Source organism: Gorilla gorilla, chromosome 2, assembly GCF_029281585.2.
Source record: "Gorilla gorilla gorilla isolate KB3781 chromosome 2, NHGRI_mGorGor1-v2.1_pri, whole genome shotgun sequence".
NCBI classification, from domain to species: Eukaryota; Metazoa; Chordata; class Mammalia; order Primates; family Hominidae; genus Gorilla; species Gorilla gorilla.
Window position 1 is genome coordinate 200441059 of NC_086017.1, and position 17668 is coordinate 200458726.

Consider the following 17668-nt stretch of genomic DNA (forward strand, 5'->3'; position numbering starts at 1 on the left):
CAAAAGCACTTCTAGATTCTGGGCCATGAGAGTAAAATAGGAATGGATCATTCTTTGACCTTTAGGAATCACCTGTCTAATAAGAGAAATGAAACAGGCGAGTAACCATGACAGTAATATTGAATCCTTATTATGTATTGGGAATCATGCCAAGTATTTCATATTATTTTTATGATTTAATCCTCACAGCAGGTAATATGATTCTGTTTTATAGAAGAGAAACCTGAGGTCTAGAGAAGTCAGTCAACTTACTCAAAGTAACACAACCAGTAAGAGGCAGAGCTAGGACTTAAACCCAGACAAATGGACCCAAGGCCCATGTTTTTAACCTCCCCACTCTGCTGCTCCTGAAAAGAATGTTGGAATTTCATAGGTGTGCCGGGCAGTTTGAAAGTAGAAGTCTTTCTAGAGGCTTTGGTAAGGGTGTGGCCAGCAATCCAGGATAGTCTCAAATAATTACTCATTGTTTTCCACATGTATCACAAGTTCTTTCACACTTTTCTGCTTTTGCTGCATCAACTTTAGCTGAAATGTGTTCACATCTGTAGTCTCCTTATCAAATTCTACTTGCCCATTAAAGTGGAGGTCAAGTGGTGTTTATTTCATGAAATTCTTCTTGAAACCTACCGTCAGAATTGTTTATTTTTTTTCTCTGCATTCTATCACTATCACCAGTTACTTGTAGCCACAGTTTATTTTGCCAGATATTAGAGTTGACTTTTTACATATTTATTCTTTTTGTGCCTTTCTGAGTGCAAACTGAGTATTGTTCATCTCTTATGAATACAGGGCGTGGTAGTTGCCTGCTGAGTAAGTGAATAACCTCATTTGTCACTTTGTGCAGAAGTAGGTGTCCTATGACCTGCTAGAGTGCTCACTAAGGGTTAAATATTTCCAAGACAGAGTCTGGAATGAAGTAGTTACATTTTTCTTGAAGAATCATTATCTGTCTTCAGGTAAAGTGCTTCCTCATCCTGACATGTCCTGAAAAAAGAAATTTTTTATTGGATCCAGCTTTCTTCCTTCTCCCTTCTTTAAAGGAAAGAAGAGCCAGCTTAAGGCCGGTTGTACAAAAGCAGCTGAGGTGGCAAGAACTGATCATAAATGTTACAGACCAATGTTTACCTATTTCTTTTTTTCGAGACAGGGTCTCACTCTGTGACCCATGCTGGAGTGCAGTGGCAGAATCATAGCTCACTGCAGCCTCAACCTCCTGGACTCAAGTGACCCTTCCACCTCAGCCTCCTGAGTAGCTGGGACTATGGGTGTGTGGTACCACACCTGGCTAATTTTTTATTTTTTGTAGAGATGAGGTCTTCCTGTGTTGTCCAGGCTGGTCTTAAGCAATCCTCCCACTTCTGCCTTCCAAAGTGCTGGGATTATAGGCATGAGCCCCGCCTGTTTCCCTATTATAACCTCCCAAAAGCCCAGAAACATCCCCATAGTCTGGTATATAAATATTTCTTTCTCAGCAACAATTTTATTCCACCACATTAAGGAATACAACCATTGAGATTTTTCCCAGCGTTCTCTGCCAAGGAGATTGAGAGGATCCCCGGAGCTCATAGAACTGCCTCAGTTTATGGGCCCAAATATAGGCTATTGTCATTTCTCTGACTGTTTGCACAGAGTCTTGGGGAGGTAAATTGATTGTGCAAGATCACAGGGCTATTTATTAGGACTTTGTTGAATTAACTCCCTCAAATCACATGGAGCTAAATTAAAGTTACTAGGCATTGCCTATTATTCTAGAATTTAAATCATAGTCAGTTCCTTCTTTCATACAAGAGCTCAGAGAGAAAATTTTGAAACTAAAAACACAGATGAATAAGAATGGGTAATTTTTATGAAGCAAGGGGTTAAGACAATAAAAGAAGGCCATCGTTTTTGGCTTCCCTATCACCTAAAGTCCTGTTGCATCAGGCGGTCTCCCATCTCAGCTACAGTATTAAGTTAACTACAAGCTACCCAGAAAGCTACATCTATTTCAAGGTTGTAGCCCTGGCTGTGCCTTTTATTTTTTTAAATCTGAAGTGTTGGGAGGAGAGGGGGTTCAGCAGGGTGGGGAGATAGAAGTTAGAGGGGAAGGGGGGTTATTTCAGGCCTTGCTTCTCTAAGCCTTCAATGTCTGAGCTCCAGGACAGACCTTCCTGTTGTGAAATACTGGACCAGTTGTTGCCCTCTGAAGATAAACAACATTCCAGCAGTTCCCCTAGAGCTACCCAAGGCCTTGTGCTTTTTAACATTTCCCTGGCCCTACAGTGATCCAGGAGCTGAGGATTACTGCAGTACCTGCTGCAGCACACACAGCATTAGCTTTGCGGTCTCTGTGCTCTTAAACTGGGTTATGGTAATGAATCCAGGGTGAAATCTGGGTGCCTCTGCCTGCTTGTTAAACTGATGAAACACTAACATCTTTTGTGTAGCTTTGGAAGCCCAAGCTGTGCTGATTGGAGGTGGTAAGAACAGGGCTCTTTGCCCTAATGTGTAAGGTTTCTGTCTTCATTAAAGTTTGAGGCTGAATCAAGACTCACAGGGGTCACGTAAGGGCAATTTTGCAAACCCAAGGCAAGCTGTCAACAAAATCAACGTGGGCTAATCATCAAAGGGTTGGACCTAAGGTTGCTATACTCAATAGAACAAGCATTTTAAATAAATTTCTCGTAAGTTGTTGCTTTCTTTATGTGGTGGGTGTGGCTTTAAAGAGCACAAAACCACAACAAATCAAAGAGTAGCTCAGGCTTGTCTTTTGCTTTATGGCTGAGGGTTTGAAGGATGATTCATGGACTTGTGAATGCCAGCCCCAGTCCCGGCTTAGGTCTATCTGCCAACACCACCAGGGCCAACAAATTCATGCAACAAATTCTCTCATTTTTTACAGTTTATCAGTTGCACTCATAGTTATTGTCATAATCACTCCCCACAGCAACCTGTAAGGCATATAAAGTAGCTATTTTAGTAAGATAAATGATATTTTATATATGTTAATGATAAGATAAATCTTATCATTTTAAGAAGAAACTGAGGCTCAGAGAGATGAAATGACTTCCGCAGTTGCTAACGCTGTATAAGTAAACAATTTTAATTTTTTTTGGCATTGGGTTTTATTTCACCTTTTGTATGTGTATATGTCTGATTGCTAATTTAGTGGGTTAAGATGAGTGTCAGGCTGACATCTAAGATGGCCCCTAGTAGTTCCTGCTTCCTTTACTCTCTCTCTCTTTCTCTCTCCATATATATATATATATCTGTGTTATGTTTACTGTCAGGTGCTGGAAGCTGCAGCATGGGATAGCTGGAACAAAAATTCAGATTAAAATATTGAATATAACATTTTCAGTGAAAAACAAAAATTCACAGCATAATAGAAAGATGAATAAAAAGAAAAATGGACTTTTTAAGTCATTAATAAATTAATACACAATTATAACTGAATCTTCTTAATAAGATTATTGCTTGGCATGCTTAATTGTTGAAACAATGACACAAGAGTAACAAATTACAAGAAACTGAGAAAATAAATAATAATAACAAAAAGATTTTTGTATTCATCGAAGTTAAATAGTCATCGATTTCTTGGTCATAAAAACAGTTAAAGAGAGCAACATCTCTTATACGATGGCAGGTTCACATTATAAGAAGCAGGAAAATATCAAAAAAAGAAATAACTATAACCATAATAAAAATGCCTGATGTAAAATGCTATACAGTTTTCAAAGCTCTTCAATATAAATGATGCCTTTTCATCTTCACAAAAATTCTGTGATGTAGTAAAGGAAGCAGGGTTGAGATTATTGTATCCATTGTGTTGGCATGGAAACCAAGGACCAGATGTGTTAAAAGTTAAAAGCCCAAGGTTATATAAATAGAAAAGAGAGTTGATAATCAGCTCCTGCATTTTTAGCTTTTGATTAGTTCTTGTGCATTTATATCTTGGCATTTTATGATAGCATGCATGTCCAAGGGGGTGTGTGTGTGCATGTGTATGAACACATAACATATGGAGTTTCGATGGCCAATAAATATGGACGTATGAAAAAAAGTAAAAGAATGGATCTTTGACATTTTAAGGCACCAGTGGAATAATTGCAAAATAATTTTGCTTTCTATTGAAAATCAGTGCAAACTTTTCAGTTCAACTAGCATTTGAATAATTCAAGAACTGTGTTACTATAAATACTTCCTTTCTCTTTTGGCTATTTAAAAATGTTTTGTTTGTTTTATTATTAAGAATATGAAGTCCCAGCATTTGTAAAATTTGCTTATAAAAAGAGGACTTTTGCCATTATAGAAAAAATCAATGTCCATTAAGGGTTAAATTTAACATAGTTATTTATATTGTATTTTTGAAATCTATTTTAAAGTGTGACATGGATGTAATCCCAGCATTTTGGGGGGCTGAGGCAGGTGGATCACTTGAGCCCAAGAGTTCAAGACCAGCCTATGTAACATGGCTAAACCCTGTGTCAACAAAAAATACAAAAAAATTAGCCTGCCATGGTGGCATGCGCCTGTAGTCCCAGCTACCTGGGAGGCTGAGGTGGAAGAATCACCTGACCCAGGGAAGTTGAGGTGACAGTGAGCAGTGATCGCGCCACTGCACTCCAGCCTGGGCAACAGAGTAAGATCCTGTCTCAAAAAAGAAAAAAAAAGTGATGTGGACTCATTAGACCATGAGAAAAAAGTGGTGTGTACTTATGAGACCATGAGTTATACTTTGACAGAACAACATGATGAGAACTCATTTCATGTAGACAACTAGAAGGATGGTGTGGCACTTGGTGGTGGGGAATGAGTAGGGAAGGCAGCGATGGCCCCTGTAACTGAGGAGGCTGTAATAAAGGGGAAGTGGAGAGCCCTGACTCCTTTAAAACTGACTGCCCAGGGCCAGTGGAAAGAGCAGAAGTCAGTGCTTAGCGATTCCCTGGTCCATTTACAAACAGGAAAAAAAGGAGCCAAAGAAGAAAAAATAATTGCAGACACCAGGATAAACTGCTGTCTTCTGTGTTTTGTTCTCCCCTCCTCCCTCATTTGGAGGAATGACTAGGGCCCCACTACCTGTTCCAATCCACCTAGGACTCAGGGGTAAGAGGAGACCACATGAGTGTTAGACTACTGCTATGACCTGAGGAACTGTCCCCGCCCCTTTTCATCTTTCCCAGAGCATGCTGAAAATTCTCCCGTAGCCTTCTGTCCTGTGACATGGACTGAAGCTTGATGACACATCTCTGTGATCCCCGACCTGGTAGCTGTGGTCTGTCATTGTGCTGTAACCCAAAATGCAATGTACTAGAACTCAGAGTTCTGTTTCTGCGCTTTCCACCTGTAAGATCCAGACCAGCTCCCTAGTCTCACATGGCCTCAGTTTTTTCATCCCTTATGTGGGGTGTAACAATTCCTACCATGACACCTTCTCACATTTTTATGAGGATTAAATAAGATAGAGGGCACTCAGATTTACAAACTCTGAAGGACAGTGTAGGTATTAATTATCACCTTCTATTACCAGAGGGAGTAAAGAATGAAGATTAGAAACTCAACATCCACAATTAAACTAAGCTTACTCTAATTAGGCTACATTTTCCACTTGTACGCTGTTTGAATTCAGGTGTGTTGTGTAACCTTGCTATGTCTCAGTTTCTTTATTCTTCAATGGCAATAATAATAGTTCCTACCTCCTCACAGTGGATTATTTTGGGGGGTTAAATTAAGCAATGTCACAGTGGCTGAGATGCAGTAAGCAAGCGACACATTTTACTAATACTATTACTCTGTATCTACAAAGTGACTGCCGTGATTCTGAAAGTCTGAAAGAGCATGGCCTTTCTGGAAGTTCAAGCAGGAATTCCTTAGAGTGGAATAATTGCTTTGGTAATTTTCTGAGCTACATCTTAATTATTTTGGGGAATTTCATTATTCCCAAGGTTTAAAATGCAGTTATTTTTATAGTGGGCAGTAGAAATAAAAAAATCCAAAGAACTTTTTTCCTTTCAAATGTTTTCCTAGTTGTGTATTGTCTTTAAACTTTTCAGGGAGTATAATGAGGCTTTAAGAGAATAAATATCTATCAGGAAAAGGAGAAAAGCAGATTGGAAAGATCACTAGACTGGGTGTCTGGTCCTACATTTGCTCCTAACTCATGGTGTAATCTGTCACCGTAGGTCTCTTTCTTGAGAATTCTGGTTTTCCATTGATGAAATGAGAAGAGCATGACTAGATTTCCTCAATGTAAAAAACTGAAATAAAATGATAGCCATAGCAAAGCATCTAACATAGATTCTGGTACAGAGTTATTACTAAATACATAATTATTCTCTTTCTCCTATATGACGTTCTGTAATTTAAAAGTTGCGTCCCTTGGCAAAGTAAGACTTGATTTAGATGTGTTGAGATGTTTAACATAAGGGCAGAATCTAGTGGGAAAAGTCCCAGGAAATCAAAAGATGGTTTACTGAACTTAGATACTCCTTTCTAGTCTACCTCTAAAACAACTTCCTTAATAATAATGTTGTGACTTTTTTTGCAGTTGGAGCCATAACACTATTGGGTACAAAGCAGTAAGGACTGAATAGTTTTTCCCCAAGGTGGTGATTGGTATGTTGGTGCCATGTCACAGAATGAGCCACCAGAGTCCTTCAGAAACCAGCGTGCATGTTTGTAAAAGGAGACTACTGAACCAAGCTCTGCAGACCACACAGAGAACTGAATTTAGCACTCTCGTGCGATTCATTGCTCAAATTGGCTCTACTAACAAGCCAGCTCCCCTACAAAGATATTATCTGTTAGAGCTAAGAAAAAAAAAAAAGGGACCTTAAGTATCCTCTCTAATCAAGCTCTTCATTTTATGAAGATATGAGAGAGTAAAAGTAACTATCCAGGAGTCAGGGATCAGTAGAAGAGGTGTGATTGGAAGCTGGGTCTCTGGATGCCTAGCTCCTGTATGACCAATGCCTAAAAATAATGTCAAGGGATAGAGAATAAGTGTTTCTTCACGTTAAACTGAATTTCCTTCAAACTAAATTTTCCAAATCTCTAGACACTGATGTGCTCAAGTTCCATAACTTAATGGTTTGGAAAATGTTTTGCATTCCTTAAATAAAAGGCACTGCAGAAGGCTATTTTAACTGGCCCTTACGTGAGGTCAGTCTTTGGTCAGCATTATGTGTTGGGCTCATGGGCTTTTGTACTGTAGGCTCAGCTGCTCTGTTGCCCCAGCTATTGGAGACACTGCACAGTCTCTCTTGCCTCTGTTGCCCCTGTTTGGAGACTGGTGCTTGGTAATATCAGGGCATGGATACCGCAGAACCCTCGCAGACCAAGGTATAAAGTCGAATGGAGGCCTGTTGGACTGGGGGTTACAGGTTCATGGAGAATCCTGAGGAACCTAAGCAGTATCGTGCACAGAAAGCTGAGGGCGTCCATCTTAAACATGCATCAGAGGCTCCTGAAAGGTTTGTTAAAGCAGAATTCAGGCTGGGTGTGGTGGCTCACACCTGTAATCCCAGTACTTTGGGAGGCCAAGGCGGGTGGATCACCTCAGGTCAGGAGTTCAAGACCAGCCTGGCGAACATGGTGAAACCCTCTCTCTACTAAAAATACAAAAAGTAGCTGGGCATGGTGGCGGGCACCTGTAGTCCCAGCTGCTCAGGAGGCTGAGGCAAGAGAATCTCTTGAAGCTGGGAGGTGGAGGTTGCAGTGAGCCGAGATTGCACCATTGCAATCTAGGCCTGGGGAACAAGAGCTAGACTCTGACTCAAAAAAAAAAAAAAAAAAAAAAACAAAAAACAGAATTCAGGTCCCACCCTCAGGGTTTCTGGTTCAGTACATCTGAATGAAGCATGAAAATTTGCATTTCTGTCAAAATTTCCTTGGTGATGCTGATGCTACTGGTCAGGAGATTGCGCTTTAAGAGCCACTGGAATACAGCGTGATGTGTTGATGCACACAGCTGATAGCTGGCAACACACAGCTGATATCCAATAATTTGAATGGAATATAAAGAATTCTGGAAGCTCTCTCTGTAATGGGCTTTCTGGGCAAGGAATTCAGCTTTTTCCTTTGGGTCAACTTGGGTCTTGAATGATCTGGCCAGCATTTAGGAAGGCATTTGACATTCCGGTTTTAATGTAAACACTTCCCACCTGTCCCAAGTATGTGTATCCCTTTGCAAGAGCTTCAACATTTCTGACATTGGTGGAACCCTGATCTTTTCTCCCCTCCCCTTCTCACTCTTTCCCTCTCTCCTGGCTGGCATCTGTTCTTTTCACAGCTGTGGCTGTTTCATTCTATCTGCCTCTCTCTCTTCTCGTCCCCAACCTCTCACCCCACAGCACCCCCACGCCGCCATTAGGATCAAAATACTCTGTTTTTATTTATTTACTCCACAGCTGTCAGTGTTGTGTCTGGGTTACTGCAGTGCAGCTTGCAGGGAAATGCGATCCATGGTGAGTCCTTAAAACTGCAGATACTTGTAGTAACCAATGTACACATAGTCAATAACACAGACACCTTCCTTGGTCCCCAGGTTTGTCTGAAAATGGGAGGCTTGGGGCTGTGTGTCAGGGTGACCCCAGGAGGAATGAAGAAGCCTAATGGTCCTCAGGATTTGCACCAAGCCATTTAAAGGTATTGAACAATTCTGAGTATTTAAAACGTTAGCACTAGCAAAGGAGACAGAATAGTTCGGTGGAAAGAACTCTAAATTCGGAGTCAAGAAACTGAAGTTCTAATTTCAGCTTTGCCACTAATAAGCTGAGTGACCTTGAAGAACATCCTTTCTCTGAATATCTATCCTTGTCTTTTCCCTTCTCTCTCTGCTCACTCACTCTTTCTCCTTTCTCACTTAACTTTAAGTTGAAAATAGTAGACTTGATGATTCCCAATGTCCTATTTTCAGTGGATCTAAGTTATAGATATGTGAAGATTCCATTGAATGTTTGATTCCTATATGGTGGTTTCACATATACATAGTGATCTCAGGCTGGGTTCTAGGGAGTTTTCACTGAAGTAACTGTAAAAACAGAAAGTGTAGGATTTTGCATCGGAAACTAGGATAATGAAAGCAATATACATTAATAAATCAACCAATGAGGATGTATTCGGCAAGTAATATGTCTAAAGGAGATTTGAGGGAGGCAGCCTGAAAAAGGATTAGTTTCACCAGTGGTGGAAAAGACACTCAACTGGGAACTGGTACAGGAAAGAGAATCAATATGAAAGAAGAATTAATGTGAAACAGAATGAAAACGACTAGACCCTATGCTGTCTTCTTTCCTTCATATCCATGTTCTGAGCAAAATCAACCTTCAGGATAAATAGCATAGAGTCATGCGGATAGCAGTGGGGAAATGACATAATGTGTGAGATTAATGAACTGCTTGGTGAAATTTTTCAATTCAATCATACTGATTTCTCACATTACTAGATAATCTTTCTGGGAAGTGGTTAGTGTCATATTTTGTTAAAGAAAAAATCCTTCTTAATGCCTGAAGTGCACTCTTGTAAGCCTAATTTATTTTTTCTTTGTAGAGCCCTAATATTTTCTGTTACCAAGTTGTAACTACCAAAAAAAAAAAAGATAAAAAATTGCATTAGATAACAATTCACGTTTTGGAGCCAATTACAGTTTATAATACATAATCATACCCTTTATTTCATTTGTCTGCCTCTCTCTCTTCTCGTCCCCAACCTCTCACCCCACTGCCCCCCAACCCCGCCATTAGGATCAAAATACTCTGTTTTTATTTATTTACTCCACAGCTGTAAGCCTAATTTATTTCATTTGTGTAAAGCAATGACTCTATGAGGTGGCCAAGTAATCATTGTTATTTCCATATGGAAACTTCATTTCCATATGAAGTTTGCTAAGTTATTTGCTAAGCTCACACAGATACCGTGGTAATGTCACCAAAACACAGATTTTAATTTTCATTAATTACAGTTGGTCATTGAACAACACAGGCTTGAACTGCACAGGACCACTTATATGTGGATGTTTTTCAATAAAAGTTACACAGAGTGTGCCTTCCTCTTCTGCTTCCTCTTCCAGCTCCTCTACCTGTTCCATCTCTGCCACCCAGAGACAGCAAGATGGAGCCCTTCTCTTCAGCAAGATGGAGCCCTTCTCTTCCTCCTCCTCCTGCTCAGCCTACTCTACACGAGAAACTTTATGATAATCCACTTCCACTTAATGAATAGTAGATCTGTTTTCTTAATAACATTTTCTTTTATCTAGCTTATTTTAGTATAAGAATACAGTAAATAATACATATAACGGACAAAATATGTGTTAATTGTCTATGTTATCAATAAGGCTCCATTATTAGTTACGTTTTGGAGGAGTCAGAAGCCTCGGTCATGGGGTTCCCAGATGTTTAGTCAAACATTACTGTGGGTGTTTCTGTGAGGGCGTTTTTGGATGAGATTAACATTTAAATCAGTAGAGTGAATAAAGCAAACTGCCTTCTCTAATGTGGGTGGGCCTCATCCAATCAACTGAAGGCCTGCATAGAACATAAAGACTGACCCCCCCCAACCCCTCCCAAGTAAGACAGAATTCTTTCTGCCTGGGGGTTCTTGAACTGGGATATGGGCTTTTAGCTTTTTTCTGTCTTCAGACTAAAACTGAAACATTGGCTCTTACTGGGTTTGAGTCTGCCAGCTTTTGAATTGAAACTACCCCACTGGCTCTCCTGATTTCCAGCTTGCTGACTCACCCTGCAGATCTTGGGAGTTGCCAGCCTCCATAATTGTGTGGGCCAATTTCTTATAATAAATTTCTTTATTATTTATACACACAAACACACACACACACACACATATACAGCCTCTTGGTTCTGTTTCACATGAGAACCGTGGCAAATGCAGAGAGTTTGCTTATTTGTTATATTCTTTTTCAAGTCTTCAACTCTTGTTTAAAACTAAATATGTGCATTTATTATTCTAGAGCATGAGGACATAACCTCACAAAAGTTATATAGAAAATAGTCATTTGTAAAATAAATCAATATGCCTGGTTAGCATTTCCTCATTAATTTCTTCCAATGAAAGATGTGCTCTAATATGAAAAAATCTTTCAGTGAACATATGTGCAAAATTCCTTCAATAAGTGCTTGTTGAGCAACAATAGCTATGCTGGGTAAACTAGTGGAGCTCTCAGAGGGACCTTAGAAATGATTTAATTAAATTTATTTTAGAGAAGTCCAGTAATGACCATCATTCATACAGCAATTCAGTCAGAGAATTGCACTAAAACATTACAGTGTTGATTTCTATCTTCAGATGCTATCTCCCTGTAACTCATTTAAGGTCAATGGTATTTTCAAGCACACAATTTTCTTTTCTTTCTTTTTTTTTTTTTGTTTGAGACAGAGTCTCGCTGTGTCGCCCAGGCTGGAGTGCAGTGGTGCGATCTCGGCTCACTGCAAGCTCCGCCTCCTGGGTTCTCGCCATTCTCCTGCCTCAGCTTCCCGAGTAGCTCGAACTACAGGCGTCCGCCACCATACCCGGATAATTTTTTGTATTTTTAGTAGAGACGGGGTTTCACCATGTTAGCCAGGATGGTCTCGATCTCCTGACCTCGTGATCCGCCCACCTCGGCCTCCCAAAGTGCTTCAATTACAGGCGTGAGCCACCGCGCCTGGCCACAAACACGTAATTTACTTAATCTCAACGATTTCCCCACAAACAATTCAATCATAGGTTCTTTAGAGACTTATAATTCACCAGATATTGTACCAAATCCTACTGAAACAATTTGGTAACAATAATGCTTGGAAATTTTAATCAGATACTTGTAGAGTTTCTAAGCAATTAATTGAGAATAGTATCCTAAGGTGCAGAGAGCTTTGGTTTAGGAGTCAGTGAGGAATAAATTTTTACCAATAATTTTCTAGCAGTCCTTAAGCAAGTCCCTTAATTTCCCTGGATCTTTATTTTATCATTAGTAAAATTATGAGACCTCTTTAGAGATTTCATTTTTTTTTCTGACTTTCAGACAGCATGACTCAAATTTGATTATTTGATAGATATTCAGAATGATAATGACAAGATGAATTCCATTATCTTAAAGGGTGAGTAATCCGTGTCACAGAAATTTTGATTTGTCTCATTATCTATTATGTACTTCATATCAAATTTTTGTTTTGTTTTAATTTTGAACGTTTATATAGTGTTATCATTATATAGTGGTTTTGGACCTTGTTTACCAAAAGGTTTTTGTCCTGTAAAAGAAAATAACTGCAGAAAGGTAGTTTAATTCATGGAAAGTAATTCATTTAAATCTAACTGTGAATAGACTGTTAAATATCTACTTGGTTTTGTTTATGAAATTGACAGAATTTTAGCTTCGGGTGAAATCAGCACACAACGAGAGGAATGTAGTGGCCCAAACCACCACTGGAGAGCAGACTAAAAATTCTCAAGTGGCCTTTAGTTGGAGTGATTTGCTTTGTAAATTCTTTCCGTCTCCAATTCTCATGATTCTGCAATAACTCTACTTCCTGAATGTAAAAATAGGCTGTAAGTAGAGCAGAGAAATGGTGGCTCTCTTCCACCTTAGGAAGAAAGGTTTTTTCTGTAAGGTAGAGGGGTCCAATTCCCAACCAGGCTCACTTTTTTTCAACACAAGGGAAACACCACCTAACTCTTTTTCTTTTCTTTTTTTTTTTAAGCCACCTAACTTTTGAGGGCCTTATATGACTAAGAATACTGAGATATAGCAGACACATTCTTGGATGTGAAAAGGTACTCTAAAAATATAGATATCATTGACCTGGCACCAATAGGCTCTTATCCCATCCTTCCCTTCCTCCTACCCCCACCCCTGCAGTGTATCTTCAGTAAAAGTAGCATCCAAGTATAAAACAGATGGGTCATGTCCCATTCCATGGGATCTTGAAATGTCTGCACTTAAAACAGGATAAAGTTAAAGCTGTGTTTGAAGTGGCCCAAACTAGGGCACCAAGAGCAGCTGCTCTTACTTCCAGCTGGATCCCTCAGCCTGGCAACAAAGGTGAGAGTTACCTTCACAGATTCTCATTTCCAGGCATCTGGAGATCAACTGTACATATTGCTTAAGGCAAAAGGCTGACAAGTTGTTCAAAGCAGAACAAAACAGAAAACAAGAATCACAACAATAATAAAAAATATTTCCACCTGATTTATTTTTTTAAAGGAAATAATCCATTTGAAAGTGTGAATAATACACACAGTGTATTCTGTACTATTTTAAGTGACATACATTTTATATCTTTCTATAGTTTTCTTAACTCAACTGCTTCTGAATGTATTCGTTTTCCAATATTCAGGATGAGGAGACAGGTATCCAAAACTCTGTAGATAGATTTCGACAACTACATTAAGAAAATGAGCTAATTCTATGTAGAGGCTTGGTATGTAACACCAGGCTTAAAGTAATGGCAAATGATTTAGCAGTTAGAGAATTCACATTTGCTTGCTATTATTACCTAACATTTATTGAGACTCTACATTTTATAAGGCATTGTGATATTATTTCATTGAATCCTTACTGCAGCATTTTGAAGTAAGACATTATTAGTGTCATAGAAAGGTAGGACGCAAGGTTCAGAGAAATTGTATTAACCTAGTTTATACAACTAGATAGTGGTAGATTAATGATCCAAACTCAATCCACCTAAACTACAGGCCTGTTTTATAAACTACTACGTTCCATGGCAGAAAAAAATAATTGAAATTGTAACTGACATTTTTCTTTTTTAAACCTAGTACTTTTCTGTAACACTACTACGTTGCCCTGACAAATTTGGTAAATCTAGATTTATTAATTAAGAAGAGATAATAGAGCAGGATCGTTTTTAAATTTCTATTTTTTATTTTTAGCTTTTGAGTTTCAAAACTGTAGCCCTTGGAGAGGGTCAGACAGAGACTGGCCGATTTTACACTAACCCCATTTCTTCTTCCTCTTGGCAAACAGCTAAATGTTACTTTCCAGCTTCTTTTGCAGTTGAGTGTGGCCCAGGAATATGTGTAGAAGTGATATGCTCCCTCCTTATTCAGATCCATATCCAGATCTGGTGTATTAAAAAAAAATAAACACCTCCCACATGGGATAATTATGAATTATCCTTTCTCTTCCCCTGCTGGCTGACTGGAATGAGAGGACCTGCTTGGTAATCACTAAAAGGCATATATTAGACACAGGGGAGTCAACAAAGGTAAAGATCCTGGGTCCCTGGATCATTGTATGGATGGGAGTCACAGTTCAGAGGGTCTGTAACACCGGTTTTAAACTTTCCTGTGAAGAAGTATGTTTCTATTGTGTTAAGACAGTCCAAGTTGAGGTTTTGTGTCACACACTATTATAGATGACAGTGAAAAGGAATTTGAAAAATTCGGGAGGATATCTGACATGTATGTTTATGTAAGAGTCCACAGTCCAGATGAGGATTTCCTGAAAATCTACAAGGCAAATGACCTGGTCTCTTCAAGAAAAGATCTTAGGGGTGAGGGTGGAGCACAAAGATTGATAAGAACCTTACCTATTGAAAATAGACTTAAAAGATATATCAATTAATAACAATAAATCATTCTTATTCGGACCCTAATTCAAGCAAACACATTGTTTTAAAAGCAAAATATTTATTAGACACTCAAAGAAGTGTGAAATATGTGAATACTAAGTAGACATTTGATGATATTAAGGAATTTTTTTTCTAATAACAGTACTGTGTAATTTTTTTAAAAACCCTATCATTTATAGATTATTTGATGCTTTCAAATTGAAAGAAATAATGTCTGAGATTTGTTTCAAAAGTACATTGACAGGGAATGGGTGGGAGTGTAAATAAAACAAGATTAGCTTTGAGTAGATGATTGCTGAAGCTGGGAGATGGGTACATGAGGTTTATTATATTATACTTTTCCTATATTTGTGCATGTTTGAAATTTTCTATAATTAAAATTAAAAAAAAATTCCTAGGTTGAGAAGAGAACTGAGTCCCAAAGCAATGAAAACGTTTCTCTGATGTCTCCACTGTAGACCAAAATTTTGGGGAAGACAATCAAATCCTCAGATAAGTTTAAAAAGTAGGGAGCTGAGAGGCCTGTGCTTTGCTTTCCAGGAAAACCTGAGCAGGAAGCAAAACCCAGTTCAGAAATAACTGCGTGGTTTATGCAAATCAGGACTTAGCTCAGAGTCTCCTATGGCCCAGTGTGGACCAGGAGATGCAGAAGGAAACAAAGGAGACACAGAGAAAGGGTTCACTGACTATGAGAATGAGGGATGACTGAGCAGTGATCTGCGTAGATCTATGGTCATCAGTCAAATTCGTGGTGGATATTTCGGTGCATAATTAGATAGCAGTAGAGACTCAGATGCTTACTAGTGTCTTGGCTTGACAGAAAGCCTTTGGAGCTTGCATAAAAACCTAGGAAAAGGAGAAGAACCCTAAAGTAATGAAGATTAAATTTCCACCACGTAGTGAAATGGGATTCCAACATATACATTAGGTTGAATCATATATAAGTACAAAAATTTAAAATGTTTTCCCACCTGTGTGTTTGAACTGCAATTCTTACACAATTACAATGCCTCTCAAAAAACCCAGGGATTACTTCCACTACATTTAAGTATCCTAGCTAAAGCTCTAAACCCAGTCTTTCTCCCTTTATTTTTCCTCTTCATTACCTTTATCTCAGCTTTTTAACTCAGTTAAATATTTAAATTCTGAGTTCGTTTAGAAAAGCTCTTCCTGGGAGATGAAAACTCTGGGTTAGTGCCTGGATTCTGCTAGTAGCTATTTGCATGACTTGAGAAAATAATGGACCTCTTTGGACCTCAGTTTCTTTGTTAGTGAAATAAAGGTTTTACTCCCAATCTACACTCAAATTCTTTTGTAGAATGAGTTTTTGTGTGCATGTGTGGTTCCAGGAGTATCAGCAAATGTCAGGCTATATTGTGTAGATGTACTCGTTGACCCCGTATATGAGGCTTCATTGATCATCATCTATAATAGAATTTTCTCAAGCTGGATTTGGAGTTGAGGATTGAAGTAATCAGTACTTCCTGTACATGATATTGGTGGGGAAATCCTAAAATGACAAATCCTAAATTCATAAGGAATCTTACAGATTACCTAGTTCATTCTTCTGTGACCCAGAGACAATATTATTTGTATGACATTATACAATATTAGTGGTAGAGCCACACTCTGAACTTGAGTTTTTTTTGACTTAGGGTTCTGTTATCTTTTCCTTATTCCTTCCAGCCTCAAATATAAAGCAGTAGATTTCAATATATCTATTATTGTTATTCAATACTGAATACCGTTATGAAGCATCTGCTGTATACAGAGCACAGAGAAAGTTTCTGTACAAGCAATGTGAGTCACCACAGGGGGTGGGTAACAGTTGAGAGGGAAGAAGCATTTATGTGAATTAGTTGTACCAGGTGATGTAATTCCAACTGGGCTTTGATGAGGGCTTTCTTGAGGTTTTTTAAAAAAATGCTTTGAATATAAAATTGAGGAAGAGCACCCTTCTGGGAGAAGTATGTTATTTGAGCTGGGCCCTGCAATTTGTTTACAATTGTGTTAAACTTGCGGTGGGAGAAATGAGGAACGGTATTACAGATAAAAAGAACAGCATTAATAAAACCCGAAAGACAATGTACAGTGTTTGAGGGAAACCTCCATTAGACTGATGTGCCTAAAGTCATGGTAAGGCTAGAAATTTACACCTCAGGTTTGGACTTTCTCCAGCAAGAAGTAGTTAAGTAATCACAAAAGTAGCTAAAAGACACGCAACAATGAAAGTGTTGTGAATACAGTCTCTTCTCAATTTCAAAGTTTTGAAGAGGCTTTAGGTTGGCAAGGTTAACTACATCCCTGTTTGGAAAGACACATGTGCATGTCTCAGTACAGCACACCTAACTGTGAAGAAAAAAAAAATTTAGAGAAGCGCTTTCTTTAAGTCCGTAAAGAGGCAGATGAAATTGGGGTTAGCTTAATTGAGAACGTTAAATTTAAAGTTTGTATTCGACTAGGGACTAAATTAGGACCGGGAAGATACTGGCTTCAGGCCAGAGCTCAGAAATACATTGGTAATTGAACTTAAAGTGGTTTAAATAGTTTTAAATCAAACTATTTGCCCTTGAGAGCTTTATGGTTGTGTAAAAGCCTGAAATATTCACAATTTTGCATTTTCACAGTGACAGGACCAGCTGACATTGTCAACTATGTTTCTCCCCAACCCCCAACACCCAACAGAGGGCTTAGTTTAACATTGTCTTACTTTCACAGCATGTGAGTTACAGCTTTTTGTAATGAAAACCAATAATCAATTCTAAAAAAAAAAAAATGACAACAGGTTCATCAAGTTTCAGGGCTTTTGTCAGTTTCCATCTGTGTTCCCTCTGCCTTTGTGTTGGGATGGTACTTACAAATAACTATTTTCCTGGGGGAATCATTTATGCCAAGGAAATAGAAAAACAAATTAAATGTGTATGCCTTTCCATGATAACAACTGATCTTGTAAAAATTTATTCCTTGTGTAGTTACTTGAAATATTGTGTAAGTTTTTAAGAGCTTTGGCTCTGGAATCCAATACCTAAATTTTAATTCCAGTTCTACTACTTTCTCTTTCTGAGATTTTGGCAAACTTTTAACTTCTCTGTACTGTAGTTTCTTTG